We start from the raw sequence: 16178 nt of genomic DNA on the forward strand, positions 1-16178 counted from the left end.
AATGGTGGTGGTATTCTTTCAACCTCCACCAATATTTGCCAGAATGAGACACGACTCATACTAGATTGTACAGATTTTCAAAATATTATCTGAGTGTGCTACGCTTCTTAATTTGTTTGTTTGTTGTTTGGCAGGGGGAGGGGTGGAAGAAATTAGGGGAAGAGCTGCTAAAAAAAGTGGAGACTTTTTTTTCCTAATAAGTAGTTGTAGCTCTCTCAAATTTCTCCCACTTGTGGCATCAGTATGAGGTGCCATTCATCAATTGTGCAGATTTGTGATCCTCCAACTCCTTTCTTAATGATGTTGACATTTAAAATCTCACTCCTCACTTTACTATCATCACATCGCATTTGAGTTAACGCTTCACTGAGATGACTGAGCCAGCTCACACCTCTCAAAGTTATTGTTCCATGCTCTTTTTAGACATCTCTGCATCAGTTACACAGAATTTTCAAAGAAAACCTCAAAAATATAACTCACATCAAGAGATTTTTTTTTATTTTGCTGGAAAATCTGCGTTATTTTAATAAATTAAAAAAGCCCAATTTAGTTTACCAATGAGAGGATTTAGGCCATGTTTCCACTACAAAAGAAAACTGCCATGTTTCCACTAAAAAAACCCAGCTCTTGTAAGCTTCTACTTTTCCCACCATTACAATCCCCAGGTTACCTACATTTCAAATGGCTGCCACACTTCTCTCTTCAAGGTTTCCTATTGTCTATCTTAGGCAGCTCTCTGATGCACATGCTGGCTTTTGTGAATCTTACTCCTAGGCACCTAACTCTTCTCATACAGTTTATTGGGAGCCTGGGCAACCTAACTTTGGGCTGAGGATTCCACTTGGTGGCAGGGTGCCTAAAAGTTAGGCATTACAAAACCGAGTGCTGTGGCAGCAAAGTTTTACTTGTAAGTCCCACCCTCTGTATTTTTGACATGAGTTAATAGGTCAAATTAAAGCCTAGGCTCCCCACAGTTATTAACTCAATCTGCTAACTCTTGTAAAACCTAAAAAAAAAAATGTTTTCACTAGGATTTTACCTCAAGTTAGCTAACTCAGGTTAAGAACACTCCCCTACTCTTTCTTCTCATGAAGACAAGGCCTAAGAGACAATTCAATCACAGGCCAGGTCTACACTTCTCACTTTTGCCAGCATAGCTATGTTAATCAGTGATGTGATTGGCATAGCTGTGCTGGAAAACCTCTAGTGTAGATGCATCAGCACTGTACTTTTGGTAATATACCTTGTTTCATTTGTGGAGGCTAGAATAAGCTATAATGGCATCTATTCTTCAGACACTGACAGTACTTATCTGATTGGGAGGATGGGCAGGGCCTGCTGCACACAAAATCCTCCATTGTGGTGGTCTTAGTGGAGCCCCCCATAGTGGGTCTTCATGTTAACACTCTATGGCCTGGTCTACACTACGAGTTTATGTCAGATTTAGCAGCATTAAATCAAATTAACTCTGCACCCGTCCACTCAACCAAGCCATTTTTTTCAACATAAAGAGCTCTTAAAACCAATTTCTGTACTCCTCCCTAATGAGGGGATTAATGCTGAAATCGACATCGCCGTTTCAAATTAGGGTTAGTGTGGATGCAATTCGAAGGTATTGGCCTCCGAGAGCTATCCCACAGAGCACCATTGTGACCACTCTGGACAGCACTCTGAACTCAGATGCACTGGCCAGGTGTACAGGAAAAGCCCCAGAAACTTTTGAATCTCATTTCCTGTTTGGCCAGGTGAGCTCATCAGCACAGGTGACCATGCAGTCCCAGAATCAAAAAAGAGCTCCAGCATGAACCGAACGGGAGGTACTGGATCTGATCGCTGTATGGGGAGAGGAATCCATACTATCACAACGACGTTCCAAAATGCCAAAACTTTTCAAAAAATCTCCGAGGCCATGAGGGACAGAGGCTACATCAGGGACGCAACACAGTGCCACGTGAAACTTAAGGAGCTCAGACAAGCGTACCAGAAACCAAAGAATCAAACGGATGCTCCGGAACAGAGCCCCAGACATGCCGCTTCTATGCTGAGCTGCATGCAATTCTAGGGGGAGCCGCCACCACTACCCCACCCCTGTCCGTGGATTCCGATGATGGGGTACTCTCCTCCATGCCTGAGGATTTTGTGGATGGGGAAGATGAGGAGGACTAGCTTGAGGAAAGCACACAACACACTGTTCTTCCCGACAGCCAGGATCTTTTCATCACCCTGAGTGAAATACCCTCCCAACCCAACAAAGCCGGAGAAGGGACCTCTGGTGAGTGTATCTTTTAAAATATAATACATATTATAAAAGCAAGCGTTTTTTAATTCTTAAGTAGCCCTGAGGACTTGGGATGCATTCGTGGCCAGTACAGCTACTTGAAAAATCTGTTAACGTGTCTGGGGTTGGAGCAGAAATCCTCCAGGGACATTTCCCTGAAGCTCTCCTGGAGGTACTCTAAAAGCCTTTGCAGAAGGTTTCTGGGGAGAGCAGCCTTATTCCGTCCTCCATGGTAGGAAACTTTGCCACGCCATGCTAGTAGCAAGTAATCAGGTATCATTGCATGACAAAGCCTGGCAGCGTATGGTCCCGGTGTTTGCTGGCATTCAAGCAACATCCGTTCTTTATCTCTCTGTCTTATCCTCAGGAGAGTGATATCGTTCATGGTAACCTGGTTGAAATAGAGTAATTTAATTAAGGGGACATTCAGAGGTGACCGTTCCTACTGGGCTGTTTGCCTGTGGCTGAAAATAAATCCTCCCTGCAGTTAGCCACACGGTAGGAGGGTGGGGGGCATTGGCGCTGAGTTGTTCGTGTTTGGCTAGCACGGATCTTCCCTGATACCAGCCATGTGGTGAGGTGAGGGTAAAGCAATCATCCCAGAGAATTGGATGGGGGGGGTCAGTTTGGTTTCTGCTGCTGCACATTAACAGGAAAACCGCAGCACTAAATGGCCAACTCAACGTGCTTTGCTTGGTATGGGAGAGGAGGGGGCTGCTTTTATGAAGGTTGCAGAAGCCAAAAGACTATGGCTTACCATGGCCTCCTGCAAGCCGAATTCTATTGCCAGGCACTGTGTGTGTGATTTCTCACACCAAAGTCGCAGGCACTCAATATAAGATGCAAAATGCGACCTTATACCAAAATCACATGTGCTATGTAATGTGAATAGTGTTGTTCACCATGAAAGAGTATAGCCATTGTTCTGTAAAATGTATCTTTTTAAATACTTCACTCCCTTTTTTCCTCCAGCAGCTGCAAATGTTTCAAGCATCCCTCCTCCATCCCAAAGGCTATCTCAGATAAGGCACCGAAAAAAACGCACGCGTGATGAAATGTTCTCTGAGCTCATGCAGTCGTCCGGCACTGACAGAGCTCAGCAGAATGTGTGGAGGGACATAATAGTAGAGTACAGGAAACTGGCAGATGAACGTGAGGAGAGGTGGTGGCAGGAAGATCAGAGGAGGCATGAGGGAACACTAGGGCTGCTACGGGATCAAACGGACACGCTCCAGCATCTGGTGGAGGTTCATGAACGGCAGCAGGATCACAGACTGCCACTGCAGCCCCTATTTAACCACCCTCCCTCCTCTCCAAGTTCCATAGCCTCCTCACCCAGACACCCAAGAACGTGGGATGGGAGGCTCCGGGCACCCAACCACTCCTCCCCAGTGTACAGTCCAAGCAACAGAAGGCTGTCATTCAAGAAGTTTTAAAGTGGCCTTTTCCTTCCCTCCTCCCCTCCTCCTACACCCCAACTGTGCTACCTTGTGAGTTATCACCCTATTTTTATAATCAATTAATAAAGAATACATGGTTTTTAAATGATAGTGACTTTATTTCCTTTGCAAGCAAGCTGTGATCGAAGGCGGGAGGGCAGGTGACTTACAGGAAATTTAGAGGCAACCGGGGGGTGGGTTTTCATCAAAGAGAAACAAACAGAAGTGTCACACAGTACCCTGGCCAGTCATGAAACTGGTTTTCAAAGCTTTTCTGATGCGCAGCACTTCCTGCTGTGTTCTTCTAACCGTCATGGTGTCTGGCTGCGCGTATTCAGCGGCCAGGCAATTTGCCTCATCCTCCCACCCCGCCATAAACGTCTCCCCCTTACTCTCACAGAGATTGTGGAGCGCACAGCAAGCAGTAATAACAATGGGAATATTGGTTTCGCTGAGGTCTGAGCGAGTCAGTAAACTGTGCCAGTGACCCTTTAAACATCCAGATGCACACTCTACCACCATTCTGCACTTGCTCAGACTACAGTTGAACAGCTCCTTACTACTGTCCAGGGTGCCTGTGTACGGCTTCATGAGCCAGGGCATTAAGAGGTAGGCTGAGTCCCCAAGGATAACTATTGGCATTTCAACATCCCCAACAGTTATTTTCTGGTCTGGGAAGTAACTCCCTTCCTGCAGCCATTTAAACAGACCAGAGTTCCTGAAGACGTGAACGTCATGAATCTTTCCCGGCCATCCCACGTTGATGTTGGTGAAATGTCCCTTGTGATCCACCAGTGCTTGCAGCACCTTTGAAAAGTACCCCTTGCTGTTTATGTACTGGTTGCCTTGGTGGTCCGGTTCCAAGGGATATGCGTTCCGTCTATAGCCCCACCACAGTTAGGGAATCCCATTGCAGCAAAGCCATCTAGTATGACCTGCACATTTCTCTGAATCACTACCTTTGATAGCAGCAGCTCAATGATTGTGTTGGCTACTTGCATCACGGGAACCCCCACCGTAGATTTGGCCACTCCTAATTGATTCCCTACTGACCTGTAGCTGTCTGGTGTTGCAAGCTTTCACAGGGCTATTGCCACTCACATGTGAACTGTGAGGGCTGCTCTCATCTTGGTATTCTTGTGCTTCAGGGCAGGGGAAAGCGAGTCACAAAGTTCCATGAAAATGCCCTTATGCATGCAAAAGTTTCGGAGCCACTGGGAATCATTCCAAACCTGCAACACTATGTGGTCCCACCACTCTGTGCTTGTTTCCCGGGCCCAGAATCGGCATTCCATGGCATGAGCCTGCCCCAGTAACACCATGATCTCCAAATTGTTCGGGAACACGGTTTTAGAGAAATCTGTGTTCATTTCCTCATCACTGCGCTGCCGTCGCCTCCTCGCCTGTTTTTTCAGGTGCTGGTTCTGCATAAACTGCACGAAAATGTGTGAGGTGTTTACAATGGTCATAACTGCTGCGGTGAGCTGAACGGGCTCCATGCTTGCCGTGCTATAGTGTCTGCTCGGGCAATCCAGGGACAAGGGCGCAAAATGATTGTCTGCTGTTGCTTTCATGGAGGGAGGGAGGGTTGACTGACCACATTTACCCATAACCACCTGCGACAAAATTTTTGGCCCCATCAGGTATTGGGAGCTCAGCCCAGAATTCCAATGGGTAGCAAGGACTGCGGGAACTGTAGGATAGCTACCCACAGTGCACCACTCGGAATGTTGACACTTCCCACGGTACTGTGGACACACTCCGCCGAATTAATATGCTTAGTGTGGACACGTGCACTCGACTTTATACAATCTGTTCCCAAAAATCGACTTCTGGAAAATCGGAGTACTTTCATAGTGTAGACATGGCCTATGAGATGCACACGGCAGTCTACACTTTTCAGATTCTTTTCAGGCTTAGGCAAACACCACCATAAACAGTTGAACCCCTCTTGTCATGTTTTCAAGCTCTTGTTCACAGCTGTGGGGGGATACAAATGTCCTTTATTTTAAATGAAAGCTGAGATTCTGATCTCATCACATGTGACTAAGTGTTGCATTCCTCGGCATAAGGCTCAGACTACACCCCCCATTATATGTATATGGTGCATTCATATACAGTTGGAAGGAGTTATGAATTAGAATATAAAATAATTGCCTTAGGCTATGCAATGGAACCTTCAAAACTCTATGGAAAATATGCTATAGATGCATTTTCTCAGGTCACAAATTTTATGCTGTCTGCTGCAGCTTAGATGCAGCCCTATCCTGAGAGTTACAAAGGAGCACTGACAATGAGGTAGGATTAGTATAAATGTTCTCTAAAGTTAAAGGAGGAAGGGAGGGAGATGGAGTGCAGGGAAGGAAGGAGCTCTGACAGCAGGCGTATGGCCCAGCAAGGACCAATTATTTTTTCATATTCTCTTTTCAAAATACATAAATTCTCAGGCTACTTAGGATGTACAACAGGTTACATTCTGTTTCAGCTCTCTGGACTGCTGTGGTGGTATTCCCACCCCTGCATTGTTTTTAAAAACAATCAAAACTATTGCATTAAAGAATTTGAGGAGATGAGAAACTATTTGAAAAGATAGGTTCATTTAAGGACTTCAACTATTTCTAAATAAACAGCACCATATATTTTTACTCTTTTCATTTTTTTACACCCTTTAGAATAAATGTTTCGTTCCCAATCTGTATACCTTGTACACAGGCACAGAACATTTACACAGCTGAATTCCCCACTGGGCATCATGATTTAATGGTATATGCATCTTCACCCAACCTCCAATTTGGCTTTTGCAGTATGTGCCCTGAGACTGAGGCCATGTCCTTTTTTGCTATAGGTATACTGGTTTACTATGCTGGAAAAGCACTTCTAGTGTGACTGCATTCTATCAGAACATGCTCCTTACATGTCCTATCTGTACCTGGAAGAATTCTTGGGTAGAGTGGGCTGAAAAATGCAAAAAAGTATTCATAAAATATTTTTGAAAAAAAATTGTCAACATTTTAAAAAAAATTCCAACCATACTCTAAACTGGTTATAGCACAGAAAAAATGTGTATTGAAATTTTGACCAGCTCTATTCTTCAAAAGGAAAATGATTGCTAGAAATGAATTACATATAATATTGTGTTTTGTATATGTTCAAATTTTCAAAATCTAAACAAACACAAAAATCTGAAAAAAAATAATGTGTTTGTTTCTGAGGTCCTCAAAACTGCTTCTGAGCATGAGTCTGAAAAATAATCTAAACTCGTTGTTTTATATTTAATCCCAAAAGTCCCACAGGAAGAGGTGTTATCAGCTCATGTCTTTGATGTGAAATAATGATGTCTGAAGTGTACAAGCTAGCAGCTGTGATTCTGGCAATTCCTAGTACCTGCGCCCAGACACCCAGCTCCCAATGGGATCCAAACCCCAAATAAATCTGTTTTACTCTTTATAAAGCTTATACAGGGTAAATTCATAAATTGTCAGCCCTCTATAACACCGATACAGAGATATGCAGAGCCGTTTCCTCCCCCAGGTATTAATTACTTACTCTGGGTTAATTAATAAGCAAAAGTGATTTTATTAAGTATAAAAAGTAGGGTTTCAGTGGTTCCAAGTAATAACAGATAGAACAAAAAGAAAAGGAGTACTTGTGGCACCTTAGAGACTAACAAATATATTTGAGCATGAGCTTTCGTGAGCTACAGCTCACTTCTGAAAGTGAGTAATGATACCTTACAAGAGACCTTTTGCATGAAGCATATTCCAGTTACATTATATTCATACTCATTAGCACATTTTCATAAAATCATATGGAGTGCAACGTCACACACTGCATCTGTTGAATATTTATTTTCATTACAGAAGGGCATAAAGTCATTCTGTCAAGCAACACAAGGCCATCAGTGGCCAACTGGACAGGCTGTACTATTTGCTGAAACAACTTTGAATCATATTTATAAATAGAAAACACCTTTTTTGAGGCAGTGATCACCGTGTAAGGGGCAGAATAATTTCACATTCAGATTCAGCCTTGAGGAAATATCACTTAAACTACTGGACAAATAGAAAACCCTAAGGTTCCAGACAATCCAATTCCTCAGTTCAGTTGTACTAATTAAGACCAGTAATAGTATAGTGGTTTTTTACTATCTCACTTGTTATGTTATTACAAACACCTATAAAATATAATGTAAACCTTATGCCCATAGTGTAATTTTGTTCCATGTCATATAACACCACACATACCTGTACAGTTCACAATGTGGGCCCAAACCTACCATGGAAGCATGAAATCTCACATCACCTGTGATACATGTCCTTTCCTGGAAAACTCTGCCTACTGTATTGGTCCTCAGTACTCTTATTTCCCTTTACTGATGGGTTATATGGAACTTATTCCAGGCTAGAGCTGGAAGAATTCAAAGAGATCATTTTTGTGAGTTCAGCATGTGTGATGTGGCTGAGAGCATAACAAACCTTTCTTCCTCATCATGCTTTCTTCCTTATCTGTATGGCCTGAATGTTAGAATATATGCAGTCCATGGCATTATGCACTTTTACCACATATAAGGGATAATTTGGTGGACCCTGTGTGTGTACACATATTACATTGTATACATATGGGTACAGGAATTATCAGTTACAATGTAAATTTATTGCCTCATGACTGTGATGGGTCTTCAAACCTTCATGGAAAATGAACTTCTGAATAAAGAGAAAAAGCACATGGGTACTGTGTCTGATATCTGCCCTGCGTAAGTTATAAACATTTTTCACCTTGAGCACTTGTATATAGCATATCAAAATGTAGCCATATGTTTCCAGATGCAAGCTGATGCACAGTGGCAGGTCTCTACAACTCCTGCATCCTTTTTATGTTTAAATAGAATTTATCTTTCCATTGTTATCAATCTGTCACTTTCAAAGCACTACATTCATTTTAAAAGTATATTCTTAAAGATATAATACAAAATCAACTTTTTTCACCAGTGAAATAATCAATAGAGAGAATGCAAAAATAAATAATTATGCCACTTTATAATGATAGCAGAGATTTTAAATTAAGACAGCAGAGACCTTAATTTAGGACAGAAGTTTCCAAACTGCAATCTGTTGATCACTGATTGCAGAGTATTTGCTGGCAGTATCATGGTGCTGGTTACTCCTCCACATTGCTCATTATTAAATTGCCTTAAAAGACATCTAAAATACATAAAACTTTCCTTATTTTACTTTCCCTTATAAGTAATGGTTGTGTTTGCCAGAGAATGAGGTGGGATCATGAGCAGCAGGGGAGGTGGTACATGATATGAGAAAAGTTTCAAATAAGTAAAGAGCAGAGTAATTATATTCTTTTGATTTGCATCTATCTTTATAAAGAAGAGCATAGGTATCTACCCAAGCTGGTGACAACTTATCTAGGATGTCAGAGGAGAAGGTAGACAGCTACAGATAAAAACAAAATTGGTTATAAAAAGTGATGCACAGAAAGCTAACAAAACAGCAAGTCTCAGTGACATGCATCCATGAATTTTAAAGGAAGTGAGCAAAAAAGGCAGGGAACCTTTCACTTAAATTTTTTAAAGTTCAATAGATTAGGAAGAGATCTTTGAGTTTTTCAAAGCAGTAAACATATTCTTTGTGATGGGGGGATCTTTTAAGGGTCAAAAACAAACTATGAAGCAAGGGAGGTCTGGGAAGAAAAAACAAACACACAAAAGCTTGAAAGGTCCACTCCTGTTCAAAAGAACTTTGCCATTGATTTTACTGAGAGTAGAATGGGGCCCTTAAAATGATGTGTTAAGCAACCACCTGCAATTTCAATGTTTGATTAAAAGCAACAAGCATGGATTCAGGAAAGGGAGGACATGCTTAAATAATTTGATGAAGTTCTTTGAAGATATTACTGCCATGGTAGATAAGGGGAATTCATTGGCTGTTGTAATCTTACAGTTTTGAAAAGCATTTGACAAGGTTCTACATCTGATCAGAGATTAATTGCTAAACTAAAGAATCACAGTACTGGTGTGAAATAGGGTGCTAAGAAGAAAGTTTTGAAGGGTTAGCAGTAGGAAATAGAGTGGAGATGGTACTGGGAACTTTTGAAGCTTGAAAGGGTTACAAGTAGATGACAGATAAGAGGCTGTATGAGAACTCAATTATTTAACATGATCTGGATCATTTGTCCTTTATGGGCATTTACTCACTTCACGGCATCTGTCTCATTAGGAATTAGCCCCACAAAAAATAATATATATACATTATGTGAGGGGAATGCCATTAGGAGGAACTTTATGGAGTGTCTCCTTTTTAGCCACCATTGTGGGTTTTATGGGATAGGAGGAGGGAAGGGAAAGGGATGTGATATGGCCATATGTTAATATAATGTTAAGATGAAAACTTAAAATAATAAAAGTCAGGAAATGCAAAAATAAAGTCACAATCAGTCAAACCCTTACTAATATGAGTATAATCCCATTGATTTCAATCATATCATTCATATATGTGAGGATTTGCAGGATTGGGCTCATATTGAATGGAACTATTTATGTGATATTCTCACATGACATTCTAGTTAAAAAAAAACTATGGAAATGTGATCTAGATTAAATTACTATAAAGTGGGTGCATAACTGGTTGAAACACCATTCACAAAGTATAGTTATCAATCATTTGCTGTCAAATTAGACAGATGTATGTAGTCTGATCTCACAGGGATCTGTCCTGGGTCCAGTACTATTCAATATTTTCATTAAATGACTTGGATAATGAAGTGGACAGTATCCTTATAAAAACTCTGGGTGACTTCAAGCTGACACAAGTTGCTAGTACTTCAGAGTACAGGATTGAAATTCAAAATAACCTTGGCAAGTTAGAGAATTAGTCTGAAATCAACAAGATGAAGTTCCATAGAGACAACTATAAAATGTGACACATAGGAAGGAAAAATAAAATACACAAATACAAAACAAGGAATGGCTGGCTAGGCAAGAGTACTGTTGAAGAAAATCTAGGAGTTTTAGGGGATCACAAATTGAATATGAGCCAATAATATGATGCAGTTGTGAAAAAGGCTAATATTATTCTGGGGTTTATTAACAGGAGTGTTGTTTGTAAGACATGAATGATAAGTGTCCTGCCCAACCAAGAAAGTCCGTTGACACCAGACAAACAGTGGGACATTAAAGAAGACAAAACATTGATTTTACTCCCTCCTCCCCATGAAAATGAACCTTACAAGTGAATTCCTCCCATCAGCAGAATTTGCAGCTAAAAGCAAAAAGGAGGGAAGAGAATAAAACCCCTAAGAAGGAAGAACTGTGTAGTCATTGCTTCCTGAGATTCTGGGGGCAAGACTTGAGCAAGGGATTCCCAGCTGCTTAGTCTGTGTTAACCCAAAAGCTGGGAATAGAGCTTGCTTATTATAACCTTTTGAAACTTCTTATAACCCATTTATGCGTGTATGTTTGCCTGCTTTAACCTTATAAATCACTGTCTTTTTTCCTATTCCTTTTTGGTATATAGTCTATTATAGGATTGCCTGTGTTGTGAGATCCAAGGGGCCATTGACATGGAGTAAATGACTGGTCCTTTGGGACTGAAAGTAACCTGAATACTGAGATGATTTATGGTGTAAGGGAACATCTATCACAAAGGTATGCTTGCCTAGGTTACAACAGAGTACCCAAGGGGACTATCTGTGACTCCATGTTTAGGATGTTCATAAAAATGGCCACACTGTGTCGACCAAAGGTCCATTTAGCCCAGTATCCTGTCTTCCAACAGTGGCCAATGTCAGGTGCCTCACAGGGAATGAACAGAACAGGTAATCATCAAGTGATCCATTCCCTGTTGCTCATTCCCAGCTTCTGGCAAACAGAAGCTGGGACACCATCCATGCCCATCCTGGCTATTAGCCATTGATGGACCTATTCTCCATGGATTTATCTAATTTTTTTTAACCCAGTTACACTTTTGGACTTCACAACATCCCTTGGCAATGAGTTCCACAAGTTGACTGTGTTGTGTGTGAAGAAGTACTCTCTTAAGTTTGTTTTAAACCCGCTGCCTATTAATTTAATTAAGTGACTGCTGGTTCTTGTGTTATGTGAAGGAGTAAATAACACTTCCTTATTTACTTCCTCCACACCAGTCATGATTTTATAGACCTTTAGCATATCCCCCATTTAGTCGACTCTTTTCCAAGCTGAAAAGTCCCAGTCTCATTAATCTCTCCTCATACAGAAACCATTCCATACCCCTAAGAATATAAGAACATACATAAGAATGGCTGTACTGCGTCAGATCAATGGTCCATCTAGCCCAGAATCCTGCCTTCTCACATGGCCAATGCTGGGTGCTTCAGAGGGAATGAACAGAACAGACAATCATAAAGTGATCCATCTTGTGTCACCAATTCCCAGCTTCTGGAAAACAGAGGGTAGGGACATTTCAGAGTATGGGGATGCATCCATGTCCATCCTGGCTAATAGTCATTGATGGACCTATGCTCAAGGAACTTATCTAGCTCTTTTTTGAACCGTGTTATTGTCTTGGTCTTCACAACATCCTTTAGCAGTGCCTGAGGTGTTTACACTTGATAATTGGTTGGTGAAATCCAAGTATAGAACTCACAGCCAGTTTGATGTTTGTTTCCTGGTTCTTAACAGTCCACCATAAGGTTTCAGAGTAGCAGCCTTGTTAGTCTGTATTCGCAAAAAGAAAAGGAGTACTTGTGGCACCGTAGAGACGAACAAATTTATTTTGAGCATGAGCTTTCGTAAGCTACAGCTCACTTCATTGGATGCAGTCAGTGTAAAATACAGTGGGGAGATTTATATACATAGAGAACATGAAACAATGGGTGTTACCACACACACTGTAACGAGACTGATCATTTAAGGTGAGCTATTACCAGCAGGAGAGCTGGGGGGCGGGGGGAACCTTTTGTAGTGATAATCAAGGTGGGCCATTTCCAGCAGTTGACAAGACTGTCTGAGGAACAGTGGGGGGGGTGGAGGGGGGGAATAAACATGGGGAAATAGTTTACTTTGTGTTATGACCCATCCACTCCCAGTCTCTATTCAAGCCTAAGTTAATTGTATCCAGTTTGCAAATTAATTCCAATTCAGCAGTCTCTCGTTGGAGTCTGTTTTTGAAGTTTTTTTGTTGAAGAATTGCAACTTTTATGTCTGTAATTGAGTGACCAAAGAGATTGAAGTGTTCTCCAACTGGTTTTTGAATGTTATAATTATTGACGTCTGATTTGTGTCCATTTATTCTTTTACATAGAGACTGTCTAGTTTGACCAATGTACATGACAGAGGGGCATTGCTGGCACATGATGGCATATATCACATTGGTATCAGGTTGATACTCATATTCTTGAATCACTACAGGACAGCTTGAATCATAGAATATCAGGGTTGGAAGGGACCTCAGGAGATCATCTAGTCCAACTCCCTGCTCAAAGCAGGACCAATCCCCAATTTTTGCCCCAGATCCCTAAATGGCCCCCTCAAGGATTGAGCTCACAACGCTGGGTTTTGCAGGCCAATGCTCAAACCACTGAGCTATCCCTCCCCCCTCCCCTTGACACCCATCATTGAAAACATGTTAGACAAACTCCTGTAAGGGATGGTTTGAGTATCCTTGGTCCTGCTTCAATGCTGGGGGCTGGATTAGATGACCTCTTGAGGTTCCTTTTGGCCCTATATATCTGTGATTGTACATGAGAAAGAACAACTCATTTGGGTGAGGACTTACTGGCTTGATCCTTCATTGTTTATATCATAGAATGCATGTACAAAAATATGGTATATGCAACACGTCCAATATCAATACTTCTGGAGGAACACTGATAAAAAGTGTTATCTAAGGTCTAGGTATTATTATTTTGCATTCCTGATTTTTAAACTGTGCAACATCAATATTGCATTTGTACTTTCTTGCATAAAATGTCATTTCAAGAAAGAAAAGGAAAACAATGTAAATGGTGCAAATTAGGATATGAAGCTCACATCTCACTGAGGTGAATGGATGGTCAACCACTGTCACCAATTTATCAACCATCTCTATGCCTTGTGGGCAAAAAAATCAGAGCTCTGCATCTATGTCGAGGTTTCTGGATGCCCTGCCGTTTCTGGTCCCTGGAAACCTGGCTCTAATAGAGCCATGTTGTTAAGGCTTTCCCTGGCTGCTGCTACCATTGGAATTTTTCACAAGAGAGGTTCCACAACACTGAACGATAAAGACTCTTTACTCCTTCTATATTAGGCCCCCATCTTGCAATTTACAAATTTCAGATTGTTGCAACCATAGAGAAGCCATGGATTCCAGTGGAGCTTCACATGAGCACAGCTGCCTGCCCATGCAGGATCAAGGACTTAGACTGTATTCACCTACAGCAGAATCACTACTGGCTCTTAATGAAGGAGGATAAACATCCTTCCCTGGCCATGCCACCTCTGAGACACAAAAAATTTGGATATTCAGGATGATCTCTGATCCCATAAAACTGGGCAGCTGGCAGTGTGTACTGAGAACCCTTACAGAATTTCCCAAGACAGCTACCTCAAAACCTGGGAAAACCTGGATAGGTGGCAACCCTACCATGAACATATTCTCATGTCTGTGGAGGTCTCCCCATGGAGTTCAGGGACAGGACCTGGATGGTGACAAAGATATATGAGCAACAGGTAGTGTTGCAAGAAAAGAGATTCATGTGCAGAAGATATTTTTCAAAACACATATGTGGGATTATTTCTCTTCCCTGCTCTTTAGAAATGCACTACAGTCTTCTAGGGCATACCTAATGTTCAAATAATTAACTTTTATGTATGTTGTACGAGGAACCATCTAGATATATTTTACTACACAACTATATATGTCATCTTATCTTATGCAGCTTAAGCTATACTTGGCTTTCAAAATGCAAGCTTGAAAGAGAAATGCCCAGTGCATTGCTATTATTTACCATTATCCCCCTTGAAAGGCCTGTCCTGGCTAGACTCTTTCTGAACTCTCAAGCACTCTAACCTGTCAGGTAAAACAAACCACAAATGAAGAAAGGTTAGAATGTAAAATCCACAGCTCTATGTTAAAGTGCTGTTTTATCTACCACCAAAATTGTACATCACAAAGGTGAAGCGAACCATTAGAGAACAGGTGCCCTGAATGAGGAAAGATTTCAGATCCTGGAGCTAGAAGCCAGCTTGTTGATTTATTGGAGAAAACTACAGTAGTTAGTCGTTGCTTCAAAGCAAAAAATGGAGTTTCTTCACTCTTCATCTTCAAGTAAAGATGAATGGGCTTTCATAATGGACCTTGCCCTGACAATAGGAATAAATGACTGTGATTTCTGAACATTTTCAAGGAGACCTGGAGACTCAATATGCAAAATCTCTCATTCTATCATTGAAAGTGCAGCCTTGGATTATTACTGACAGCCAAGATGCGGTTAAAGTAAAGGTCATGCAGACTATTGACAATAATAAATTTCAAGATTTGGTATCTTTTTGCTGAGGCCTGCTTTAGGCCATACATCAAAAACCTGTATTTAAAAAGTGCTTTGCCCTCACCTAATAAAAATTGCAATACACATTTTTCAAGCTTGCTTTTTGAATGAACTAGTAAAAAAAAATAGATGTCTTACAATTTTTACTTTTAAACTAACATTAGGAGAACTGGCCACCAAACAAGCAATTTAATCCTCAAATACCCACCTATGATGTGTAATTGAAGTTATGTAGACTAATCACTTGCTGCTAGGTGTAGGAAATCAGCACAACTGCATATTTGAATAAAGGCTGAATGTATATACTGGCAAGTTAATTTAGTTTTCAGCATGTACAGCCTAAGGTAAAACATCTTTAACTTTGCAGGTTAACTAATTGCCCATTCCTAATTGGGAAACAAATATCAATTGCTTCAAAAGCCATGCCGGAAAGGTAATTCCTCTTTGTCTGGAACCTATTTATTATTAATAGGCAACAACATGATATTGCATGCATAGAACCTGTAAATAGCAAGTAACAGGAACAGTCTGATACATTGATTAAAGCTTGCAAAATATATACACAAACAAACAAAAACACCACCACAACATTAAATAATGACAAGAATCCAGATTCACAAGAGGGCTTAGATGCCTAAGTGCCACTTTTCACACCTAGAGCCCAGAAATACCCCTCTTAGTTGCTGCCGAATCCTATAGCCACCTAATTTTGTTTTTATTTTGCAGTTCCCTAGGTGTCTATGTTTCTGCCTCTGAGCATTCCTACTGCAGCCCCATAGCAGCCATCTAAATGCTTAAATGCCAGAGCAGTTCACAAGCCAGGGGAAGATAGTCTAACTGGTCTTTGGGACCTGAGAAGTGGTTGGTTGCCATTCAAATCCCTTCTCCTCCCACAGGAGGAGGGGAGATTTGAATTGGTGTCTCCCACATCTTGTGTGAGTACCCTA

General features: G+C 41.2%; 1 pseudogene; it reads left to right on the forward strand.

The window, feature by feature from the left end:
* The first annotated feature begins 1754 nt into the window (after positions 1 to 1754).
* Positions 1755 to 16178, forward strand: part of LOC141986395 (uncharacterized) — a 28471-nt pseudogene continuing 14047 nt past the window's right edge.

The sequence above is a fragment of the Natator depressus genome, chromosome 4, assembly GCF_965152275.1.
Source record: "Natator depressus isolate rNatDep1 chromosome 4, rNatDep2.hap1, whole genome shotgun sequence".
In the NCBI taxonomy this organism is placed as follows: domain Eukaryota; kingdom Metazoa; phylum Chordata; order Testudines; family Cheloniidae; genus Natator; species Natator depressus.